A 13,186-nucleotide genomic window follows, 5' to 3' on the forward strand; every position below is an offset into this window, starting at 1 on the left:
AGGCACTGAGGGTACGTTTCTAGCAGAGAGACAGGTGAAACGGTATCCGTTGACACGTCACATAGAAACGGTGATCTTGTACAATGTCGCATGGAGCAGAAATGGCATACAACACCGTGCTACATTTTGACAATAGCCAACTACTTTACAATACTTCTATTTCTGATGATTTGTCCTATGTACTGTATAAGGACAATGAAACTAAGATTGACATATTTCTCAACATGCTCACAACCTGCCATTGGATACAAAAAAAATGTTTTATGGTGTATGTGAAGTTAGTCAAATACTGTATGGAAAATTACACTGAGTGCATAAATCATTAGGAACACCTGCTCTTTCCATGACATAGACTAACCAGGTGAATCTGGTTGAAAGCTATGATCCCTTATTGATGTCACCTGTTAAATCCACTTTAACTAGTGTAGACAAAGGGAAGGAGATGGGTTAAAGAAGGATCTTAAAAAAAAAAAATCCTTGTCAATTGAGGCATGGATTGTGTATGTGTGCCACTCAGAGGGTGAATGGGCAAGACAAAGGATTTAAGTGCGTTTGAACGGATATGGTAGTAGGTGCTAGGCACACACATTTGAGTGTGTCAAGAACTGCAACGTTGCTGAGATTTTCACGCTCAACAGTTTCCTGTGTGTATGAAGAATGGTCCACCACCGAAAGGACTTCCAGTCAACTTGACACCACTGTGGGAAGCATTGGAGTCAACATGGGCCAGCGTCCCTGTGGAACGCTTTCGACACCTTGTAGAGTCCATGCCCCGACAAATCGAGGCTGTTCTGAGGACAAAAGGGGGTGCAACTCGATATTAGGAATATGTTCCTAATGTTTTGTTCACTCAGTGTATATTTACCATCTACTATTTGTTATATTCAGTGCTTCAAACATAAGCTTTGAAATGTGCCCTGTATTTTTGCTATTGGATTAAATGGTTGTTAAAATTATGAAATGGAGACTAAATAGCCCCACCTGTTTAGCAAAAAACAAAGATTGCTGTTATTTTTGCATTAATACATGTCACATATCAGTTTGCAAACAATGTAAAAAAAAAAAAATTAAAACATTTTAAAAAGCATTGAGTTAATAAAGCCACAGACAAGCATGGTCTCTTTTTTTGTTTTCTTGAGGAAGGCAGCTCCAAAATAGCTGCCATAGAGTTACATTAGAAGTGTCCATCCAAGAAGGCTCAAGGTCATTGGCCACAGATAAAATTACGTCAAATCACATATCTACTGTAGCTTTGATTGGACTGATCATGTCAACGTCACACTTTCAAAATCTTAGCTAGCAAGCATCATCATCATCATGAATCAAGTTGACAATCTACTGGCAAATCCTTTCAATTTATTTAACCTTTATTTAATTAGGCAAGTCAGTTAAGAACAAATTCTTATTTTCAATGACGGCCTAGAAACAGTGGGTTTACTGCCTTGTTCAGAGGCAGAACGACAGATTTGTACCTTGTCAGCTCGGGGATTCGAACTTGCAACCTTTTAGTTACTAGTCCAACGCTCTAACCACTAACCACGTTGCCGCCCCAATCCTTGTCATATGAAGAGAAATTATATATAAAACATATCGGTGCTCATCTGCCATTGGACATAAACATTACACAACTAGTTGGAAATCGCTAATTCAGCAATTGTTGTGGTTTGGAAGGAATCAGTGACTAACTTTTTTCCCCCCTAGTTCCCAGTTGTCTTGAAAGCAGCATAAATCCTGAGAATGCCAGACTTTGATGACAAAGTTTGATGACAAAATTTGCCCACGAAGGACCTCCGCGCCACCTTCCTTTTCAAGTGAGCACAGCACAACAAGGTGACTCCAAAAAAGTATTGTATGCTGCTGCATAAATTATGTAATATGCTGTAGCTAACAAAGTAGTACTAAGTGTATGTTGTGTAGTAAGCCGTTAGTAGCCCATGTGCCTCACCCTAATCATTTGGTCCCTTTCACATTCATAACTTAGCCTACTGTTCTGACTTGGTGGTGCCTGTTTTAGAGAAATGTAATCATCAAATATTGTAAGAGCTTTCATTGTCTGCTTATATGCCCCCTTTATTTATCCTATGGTTCTGACTTGGTGTACAGGGAGAATACTGTAAGAACGGCCCATGTTCTGAATTCTGTCGCTGTACATTTCAACAGTGCTGAACAAATAGTTATATTGACTACGTCCGTCCTAGCTCGCTCATTAATGTCTTAATCAAAATTACGGATTGCTTCTTATCCGGTCATCGTCCCCTTATGCCATAGTTTGTACATCTCGATTGTCAGTAGAAACCACTTTTGTTTAAGCAAGTCAGCCATATCAGCTATGTTTTTAACAGTTTGTGGGCATCATTTGTCATCATTATAATGCAATTAATGTATTGTTTTGTGTTGTGTTGTGGCTTTGCTGGCATGCATCTAAAACATTTTTTGAGGGTTTGCCCCACCAATATTTACTTGCTAAAATCACCACTGGATGTATTGGTCACTACACTAATTGTTCTCATGGTATTTCACTGACAACTTTGATTTTGTATGAACGATGTGTGAAACCCCAATGAAGGCACAATAAAAAATTCTGAAGATAAGATAGAGTTTGTACTTAGTTTTGAAAATTCACCACATACTTGTGAAAAAAGCACCAAAAATATCACAAAATTATATTCACGAAATTAGCTTTTAAACTGAAAAACTTTCTCCACACATGGCAAAATGAGTAGAATTGCATGAAATTGCAACATTTTATCTCCGCCCCATGGCAAAATGTGTAGAATTGCAGTAAATTTTTTATCTCTGCCGTCAAGAGAGGGGCCACTAAAATGTTTTGCCCACGAGGTGAGGGGGGCCTTCAAACCAAATCTCGCCTAGGGTCCCCAAAAGGCTAAAGCCCTGCTGAAAACACACGTGTGTGGCAAGTTAACCCTTTATACACACCGGTCAAGAACAAGACAGTTCTATATGTCAGTTGTAGAACAAGACAGTTCTATATGTCAGTTGTAGAACAAGACAGTTCTAAATGTCAGTTGTAGAACAAGACAGTTCTATAAGTCAGTTGTAGAACAAGACAGTTCTAAATGTCAGTTGTAGAACAAGACAGTTCTATAAGACAGTTGTAGAACAAGACAGTTCTAAATGTCAGTTGTAGAACAAGACAGTTCTATAAGACAGTTCTATAAGTCAGTTGTAGAACAAGACAGTTCTATATGTCAGTTGTAGAACAAGACAGTTCTATATGTCAGTTGTAGAACAAGACAGTTCTAAATGTCAGTTGTAGAACAAGACAGTTCTAAATGTCAGTTGTAGAACAAGACAGTTCTATAAGTCAGTTGTAGAACAAGACAGTTCTAAATGTCAGTTGTAGAACAAGACAGTTCTATAAGACAGTTGTAGAACAAGACAGTTCTATATGTCAGTTGTAGAACAAGACAGTTCTATAAGACAGTTGTAGAACAAGACAGTTCTAAATGTCAGTTGTGGTGTCGTCTTGCTCTATTTGCTCAAATGGCCCATTGTTAATTGTGGGTGGATGGGTGCTGTCTACATGGACAGGTGGAAGTCACAACCAGTGACAATAACAGAAGAACACATGGTTCCAAGGCAGGCACCTAATATAATGCTGCGTGGATTACTGGGTTGTCATTTTTCAGTTCAGTGAGGTTCAATGGACATGGTAACAAATATGGTGAAGGACATATCTGTTATGTTAAAGAATTGAATAAATTCATATTGCAAAGGCTGAAGCATCAACGAAAGAGCATGGGCTAACTGACTATTCGTGAAGAAGTTAGGGGTTGGATGGAAGCCAATTAATCAATTATTAAAATCCCCATTCACTTATTAGATTTAGTAGTTCATTAAAGACATAACTCAGGGATTGATTAATTATTCATCTAAGCACAATGTATTTGACCTTATTTCAGAGAAGGCCTTTCTTAGTTAAGTTTCATTCAAATTTAATTTGCTCTGTTTAAACCAGCTACGGCCATTTGAATAGTAGTAGTGACTTCATTACTCCAGTACTTTTATTAAATGTAAAATATTAAATGTATTACATTTTATTAAATGTATTAAATGTAAAATAAACAAGGTCTCTAAAAGGCTTAAAGAACTTCAAAGAAAGACATAACTTAACGAGGCCAATGAGTGGAGCTATGATGATATAACAACAGAGCGTGAGGTCTGAACAGAAAACAGCAGCCGAGGCACTCAGGATGAAATGGATCCTTATCAGGTGTCGCGTATGGTTTCATCACCATCCTGTTGATCAACTGGACTGCAGGAGGAAACGGTATACTCACTCTGAGCTGCCGCGTACTCAATTCTTTGTTTCAGAGTAAATACGGGATCCGATTCCGGCCACCCACGGCTGACTGATCCGGCACCGTGCCTATGCAAAGAGGTCTTTCCAAACAGCGAGCACACAGGTGCCATACAACACATGTCAGAGTAAGAGAGCTCATGCCTGGGGATATTGAAAAGCATGGCTTCTCTTCTCAATAACATGCACTTGGGGGCATCTTTTCTCTCTCAACGTACTGCATACTGACTCATTCAGGCTATTGCCTGGACATTGAGGCAGTGTCGAAATATCTTAATAACTGCTAAAGTTATCAGGGAGTTTCTTTTGTAGTGAACGGCAAGCAGTGTGGCCCTCTATCAAATGTCAAACAAGACAGTGCCTGACAGTAGTAGTGAAGCCTACCTCGCACACAACCAACCACAACGTAGTTGAGTTTTTAGCTGTGGGATCGTGCATGGATTTGCAAGCCCCCTGAGACAATAGTTCTGATTGTCTGATCTCCTTGAGGAATGACCTCATCCTTGTCACTGGTTCCTTTAGCTCATCCACACTATCTGTCTCTATTGACACAAGGCACTAGCTCCCTAGCGCCTGTCTGTGAGTGACAGGAGCGCTTACACACAGAGACCACAGCCTTCCGTCACAGCTGGCAATATGCCAAGCTCAGCAACGTCTGGCCCGGAGCTGTAGGGATGTCGATGGGGAGGGATGTCGATGGGGAACATGTGTAGTGAGTGACTTATCTCAGGGAAACCCCTCTGCCCCACATCACTGACACAGGAGTGGAGTCCCTCACTCACACACACACACACACACACACACACACACACACACACACACACACACACACACACACACACACACACACACACACACACACACACACACACACACACACACACACACACACACACACACACACACACACACACACACACACACACACACACACACACACACACACACACACAGACAGACAGACTCTCGCTCTCTCTTCTCTCTCTACTGGTCACATACTGGTTGAATCAACGTTGTTTCCACATCATTTCAATGAAATTACATTGAACCATCGTGGAATAGACGTTGAATTGACTGAGCTTGGAATTTTGCATTCTATCCTGAAATTCCTGTCTTTTATTTAAAAGAGCAAGATGGTCCGTGTCCTCTTTAAGGCTTTGTTCCTCTAAAGTCTTTTTTTTAGGCTTTTCTTAATAACACATACATTTTCTTACTGCTCTATTTCCAGAAATGCCCTGAATGAAAAGCTATTTACACCAAACAACAACTCCCGTCGGTAACTATGGAAATTAGGTTTGACCACAAAACTATGATGCAGAGCTATGTTGCGTATTAGTGATTGCAAGCATTGCCCTCAGTCACAAGGTCATTACAAAATGAGGATACGATTATCACGATACTGTACTGTACTTCCACCACAGGAGGCTGCTGAGGGGAGGACGGCTCATAATAATGGCTGGAACGGAGCGAATGGAATGGCGTCAAACACATGGAAACTATGTGTTTGATGTATTTGATACCATTCCATCTGTTTCGCGCCAGTCATTACCATGAACCCGTCCTCCCCATTTCAGGTGCCACCAACCTCCTGTGACTTCCACATCCCCTCAGCCCTGGCTTTCTGTTTCTTCTCTCCATCCTCCTTCTGCTTTCTCTGTAACTGCCTGGTCTGTGTGGGCACTGGGTATTCCCACTAAGGAATCCCCTGCACTTCCAACACTTTGATATACAGTGAACTCCAAAAGTATTGGGACTGTGACACATTTTTGTTGTTGTTTTAGCTCTGTACTCCAGCACTTTGGATGTGAAATGATACAATGACTATGGTTAAAATGCAGACTGTCTGCTTTGATTTGAGGGTATTTTCATCCATATCAGGTGAACCGTTTAGAAATTACAGCAGTTTTTGTACATAGTCCCCCCATTTTAGGGGACCAAAAGTATTGGGACAAATTCACATATATGTGTATTAAAGTAGTAAAAAGTTAAGTATTTGGTCCCATATTCATAGCACGCAATGACTACATCAGGCTAATGGTCCTTACAAATTTGTTGGATGCATTTGCTGTTTGTTTTGTTTGTGTTTCAGATGACTTTATGCCCAGTAGAAGTGAATGGTAAGTAATGTATTGTGATTCTGGAGTCACTTTAATTGTACATAAGAATAGAATATGTTTCTAAACACTTCTACATTAATGTGGATGCTACCGTGATTCTAGATTATCCTGAATGAATCGTGACTAATGTTGAGTGAGAAAGTTACAGACGCACAAATATCATACCCACAAGACATGCTAAACTCTCACCATTACAATAACAGGGGAGGTTCGCATTTCTTTTTGGGGGGGTTGTTATGATATTTGTGAGTCTTTAACTTTCTCACTATCCATTGCAGCCATATCTCTTTCAAGCACTCCTGAGGTATCCATTGCAGCCATACCGCACTCCTGAGGTATTAGATAACAATTTGAGCTGCACCTGCTAGCTAAGTCAGTGGACTTTTGACAGCAGCAAAGTTTCTGGAGGGTCAAGTTGGAAATTAGCCCACTGGGCACAGACGTCAATTCAACATCTAGTCCAGCCTTTAATTTGAAAGAGAAGGATGGACCCTGTTCTCTTTCAGGCTTTGTGGCTTTTTTTGTAGATTTTCTTAACACATTTTCTTACTGCTCTATTTCTGGAAATGCCCTGAATTAAAAATAATTCACACCAAACAATAACTCCCTTCGGTAACTATGGTAACATGGTTTGACCACAAAACTATGACGCAGAGCTATGTTGCGTAGTAGTGATTGCAAGCATTGCCCTCAGTCACAAGGACTGCCGTGTTACTGAATGAGGATATGGTTATCGTGTTACGGTACCGTCCCCTCGGCCCTGGTGTTCTGCTCCTTCTCTCCGTCCTCCTTCTCCACTTCTGCTTTCTCTGTAACTGCCTGGTCTGTGTGGGCACTGGGTATTCCCACTAAGGAATCCCCTGCACTTCCAAAATTAGCACTTGTGCTTTCCACCATACTATGGAGGAAACCAGATTCTCCACTCTGGCTTATGCAATCAAATGTCTTTTAAGGGAAGCACAGAGGTGCTAAAAGGTGAATGAACAGGCTGGGAGGGAGAGGAGAAGGAGAGGGAAGGGAGCGGGGGTCAACCATGAGGTTACTGGTCATAACCCTTCATTTGCACTTACCACACACTGGTGGAAAATGTCACATGGAGGTTCTAGTATGATCACCAGATTAGATATTATGGGAGCACTGGCCTTCCAATGGCGAATGGTTTTATATGGAGCTGAGGTCAGCAAGGTCACGGGGTCACATATAGACTTTTATTGACACACAGTTACCAGAGCTATAGGTTTTTAGTTCCACCTAATGTCCTTTGGTGTGGATGGTCTGTTTCGTGTGATCAAAAAAAATACATTTAAAAGCAAACTGAGCAAAATATCACTTGTGTTCAATTGGATCAAGATTGATATAATTCTGTTTTGTTATGAATGACTGGAATCAGCTTAGAATCCATAAGGTTATAGTGGCACACTTGCTCTGTACCTTAGGACATCTCTAGGAGTAAAAAAAAAAAAACATGAAAAAATATTGAATTGATATTCACCGTGGCTGAACAACAGTGGGACAGACGTTGCCGTGGCGATTGCGTAATCCTATCAGTCAGTGACTGTGTTGAATGTGATTCTCAGCGGTGCTGTGCCTCTCCTCTACAATGTGTCATCCACCAAGATGACAAATGACCCAGGGTGCCTAAAGCACTCGCTCCACTCCACTCTCTGCTCTACTGATGGACGGACATAGTCGGAGGGAGGGAGGTGCACATCTGCGATGGCTCATCTGGACAACCCCCCCGTCCTCTTTTTTGACCCCTCCCCCCCAATGAAATACACACACACACACACGCTCCCTCAGGGCTCCAGGGGCTACACACACAAACAAAGCCAGGAGGGAGCCACGCCCCACTGAGAGATAAATGAGGCCGGTCACCTGAGTGTGTCTGAGGATGGAGATCAGCTGGCTCTCTATCAGAGCCTCCAACACTCCACTGGCTCTCCTCTGGGTATCTGGGAGGAGGGAGGCTGTTCTGCCCTCTGGGGCTGTTCCACTCCTAAAAAGATTATCCTTAACTCCTCAAACAGGCAGACTCCCCGCTTCAAGCACCTCTGATATATGGAGCTTTCACTTCTCATTCTCAACACCCACCCCACCCTTTCCTCTGTCCCTTCACATCCACCCACACATGCACTCCAGACGTCTATCTGATGCTGCATATTTAGTTGAGTCCTGCTAAATGTTCTGTCTCGGTCGCAAGAACAGACAGAATGTGTCATCGTTATGGCTCTGCTGTTTTGAATTGCATCTCCTGATTTCAGCCCGGCTAAGATGAGTCAGTTCAGACAGTTCCAAATCAGAGTCCTTCAACAGTGAATAAACTCACACATACTGCTCAAGTAGCCTAACAAGAGGTATTACTCATCTCTCATTATTACTCATCTTTCAGCAGGTAACCTAGTGGTTAGCGCGTTGAGCCAGTAACCAAAAGGTTGCTAGATCAAATCCCCGAGCTGACAAGGTAAAAATCTGTTGTTCTGCCCCTGAACAAGGCAGTTAACCCGCTGTTCCTAGGCCGTCATTGAAAATAAGAATTTGTTCTTAACTGACTTGCCTAGTTAAATAAAGGTTAAATAAATACAAATATTCTCATCCAGAATCTTAAAGGGTTCTTCAGCTGTCCCTATAGTGGAACCTTTTTGGTTCCAGTTAGATCGCTTTTGAGTTCCATATAGTACCCTTTACACAGAGGGTTCTACATGGAACCCAAAAGAGTTCTACCTGGAACCAAAAATGGTAGTGTAGGATCTTAATTTGAGCCAGTTTTCTACAGCAGGAAAATAATCTTGCAACAGGAAATGTTAATTATTATGTGAATTATAATTCATGGCAAATTTTTGTAAGTGTTGATACATTTTTCATCAGGGCAAATCAAGTCTGACATTTTAAAGTGGAAATTACAAACTTTTGAAGCCTTTTTAAACCTCGAATACAGTTCAAGTTTGCATTTCCTGCTTTGCAGGAAAATTCTCAGCAACAAAAGAGGGATCAAATTAATATCCTACATCTGTATACTCACAAGCCATAGGGTTACTGCTATTGGCAGTCGGCGAGTCATCTTGAGGCCTGTTCAGTGTCACAACACTGAACTTCAGATCATTCTTACATTGACTGAAACGGGACTTAGATGTTCAAGAAGGGTCATCAAATGGTCTACCTACCTAAACACAGCCGTAAGGCATCATGAAAGATGTAAAAACTTAGTTGACTTGTTTTTTTAATATTTCTGTGTTGGGAAAGGGGTAAACAAAGAAGATGGAGAGGAGAGGAGCACCCTCACACTTTGCACTCCCTTGCGCACTCATTCATGGCAGCCTAAGTGTCAAACAGAAAAACCCTGTCACTAGAGCCAGGGTGACACCAGTGTGTGACCCGCCCCCGCCCAGCGCAGGAGTCCAGACGGGGTGAGAGGAGTCGCAACAGAACAAAACAGGGAGGGAGAGAAAGAAAGACAGACAGACAGAGAGACAGAGAGACAGGACCGACAGACAGACAGACAGACAGACAGACAGACAGACAGACAGACAGACAGACAGACAGACAGACAGACAGACAGACAGACAGACAGACAGACAGACAGACAGACAGACTTAGATAGAAGAGACAGTCAGAGTAGCAGACTGAGAGAGACCCAGAGAGAGAGTGCAGCCCCTGTACACTACAGTGTGATAGCCGGAGTCATTTTCATGCGTCTATGTAGGAGTGAGGGAGCAGAGCAGTATCTGGGCCTTATGTGATGTGCTGCCCTGACCGTCACTCATCAGCCGGAGCCTTACAGACAGATCATTTGTCTATGGATGAGCACTACAGAGCAACTGAGGCTGCCATGAATCATGCCTGAGTTTAATGACGTGTCACACACACACACACACAGACATGGATGGGGGGTTATGGGGTTGCGTCGTGGTGGCAGGGTGCTTTGTTTGGCCTGTAACAGTTACAATGGGGCGGGAGGACGGGCCCCACCTCTGCGACGCGCACCGCGATGCTGAACAAAAACAAGGACGGGGGACCCTGCGTTTAAATATACAGACTGTCAAAGATGGGCAATTAAGAATACGTGTGTGCCACTGCATGTTAGTGGAGTTGGCAGGTATTGAGGGGGACATAGAATACTCTCCTGCTCCCCTCAGCACACACACACACGTTTCATGCATAGTATGCACATCCGTGAAACCCCAGCAGGCACATCAAATCAAATCGTATTGGTCACATACACATGGTTAGCAGATGTTATTGCGAGTGTAGCGAAATGCTTGTGCTTCTAGTTCCGACAGTGCAGCAATATCTAACAAGTAATCTAACAATTCCACAAAAACTACCTAATACACACAAATCTAAGTAATGGAATGGAATAAGAATATATACATATAATGCCACGCTACATCCGAAAGCCAGTCTGGTGGTGGTGGTGCATATGGAGGCCAAAGGGGCCCGACAACAATACAACCGAAACAGAGCCATTCACTTCAACTCTGCCCACACAAGTCGAGAGGGCCGGACACAAAAGAGGGAGAGAGGCGAAGGGGAGAGTGGGGAATCCATATGTAACACATTCATCAGGGACAGGAGAGGAAGGAAGGGGGCTGGGGTGGATACTGAGGCAATAAGGGAAAGTATGGGGGGAGGGGGAAGCGGTTTTGTGGGGTAGGGGGAAGAGAGTGGTGAGGGGTAAGCGGTTTTGTGGGGTAGGGGGAAGAGAGTGGTGAGGGGTAAGCGGTTTTGTGGGGTAGGGGGAAGAGAGTGGTGAGGGGTAAGCGGTTTTGTGGGGTAGGGGGAAGAGAGTGGTGAGGGGTAAGAGGTTTGAGGGGAATGGGGAAGAGAGGGGGGTAAAGAAGGGGTTTCAGGAAGAAAACAAGATTGACAGTTAGGGAGAGAATAGGATTACAGCATGATACCATAGTAACAACCAGCAGAAGAAGAAGGTCTGCATTAAAGAGTGGGAGAACATTTTTTGAAAATGGGTTTGTGAGAAAATGTTGGCCAGCTTCGTTGATTGTGTGGGAGGTGTCGTGAAGCAATTTCGTAAAGCTAATTAAAATGCACAAAACATCAATGGCAAGCATAGTTCATTTTTTTTCAAATGAGCCTGTTTACATAAGAAACATGGCTGTGATCCCTCCCGGGCCAGAACACAAGCAACAGTTTAGAACTGTCAATCCAAAAACCTCACATGGCAGCTGCCTCCATGAACAACATGCGATGAAATGAGTCGCTCGTCAACTGCATTAAAAAGCATGAGACAGAGCATGCTATTGGACAGCATAGGTGTGGAAGAGAGACAGCATTGTAATGTAAATGCTGAGCGACTTCATTCCAAATGTACTGAATATATTAGGCCACTTATAACATGGTTATTAAAGCAGGGGATGAGTAGTACAAACTGTAGGCTTACATCCTTAATGAATGAATACCTGAAACAGAGTCCAGTATCTGCGATACAAGGTTTCTGTGTGACTCATAATATGGCTGGGTGTTAGAGAAAGAATCACTTTGATTCTACCGTTACTGTCTGCTGAATTCTCTCTTTCTGACTGTAGGCACATAAATATTCACAAGGAGGATGATTGGTGGTCCGTGTTGGGGAAGCTGCTCTGAAAATATAGTTTACCAAGCTACTAATTACTTCACACTGAAAGAAGTTAAGCTACACTAAAACTTCCCTTAAGAAAAATATAGTTTTAGTATTTAGTGTTTATCAGGAGCCCCATTAGCTGCTGCCAACTAAAGTTATTCTTTGAAAAAGTAGTTCACTACATCCAAACTACTTTGTGATAAAAAATATATCTAAATCTGAAATGTCATAGACTAAAAATTGGAATAACTAATCACTCTGGAGTCAGGTGTTAACAGAATGTGCCTATTAAAAACAAAAACTTTTTCAAGTAAAAATTTGTCAGGTCTGAAAATGAAAGGAAATTCTTGCCTATTTCACATATATTTTCTTTTCTTCTTGCAAAAAAGTAGTGGGAAGTTCCAGTAGTTAGCTACACCTCTACACGGCAAAATAGTAATTAACTACTGAAAACACTACCTAGATTTGAATTGATTTGAACCACAAAGCTACTGCAAAATGTAGTTAAATTACTAGTTGAACTACATGTAGTTCACTACTCCCCATCACTGTTGATGGTGAAAATGCTGTATGGAAAGTGATGAGAGTCTGGAACAATGAGGTATATCTGGAGGAAAACACATGCTTGTCCTCCAACACCTGAATTCTGGTGGAATGTAGCCCAAATAGACCTATTAGTTATGGTAGGCTACCAATAAAAATGTTTTTGGTCATAATGTCTCCACAATCCTAACCTTCAAAGAAAGAATGGTTGAATTTTAACAGTGGCTTAACTCAAACTTTCAGCTAAAATATATATATTATACCATGGACCAAGATCAAAGTAAACCTCCACAGCGGTCTAGGGAGTTTGAATTAGTTCAGCTTTTAGCCCCCTGGCTGTGCAATATTCAGAGTTTTGACCTCATTCATACACAATTATTGATGTAGAAGCTTGAGTACCCCTAGGCTTCCCTCAGCTCCTCCCACCCAAACTCCTCTTACACCAGACCAGTAGGCTGCCTAACTCTCAGCTTTACTTGAAATCTTTCATATGGTCTGGTTCCTCTCAATGTTTCTTCCACGAGTGTTTCATTTCAATGCCAAATGTCACCTTCAGTATGCTCTGTGAGAGTTTACACCTGGCTTTTGTAATAAATGGTAGTCTGTGACAAATGACTGTGGAAAGCGCTA

This window comes from Salmo salar, chromosome 06 (assembly GCF_965601325.2).
Source record: "Salmo salar chromosome 06, fSalSal1, whole genome shotgun sequence".
Lineage (NCBI taxonomy): Eukaryota > Metazoa > Chordata > Actinopteri > Salmoniformes > Salmonidae > Salmo > Salmo salar.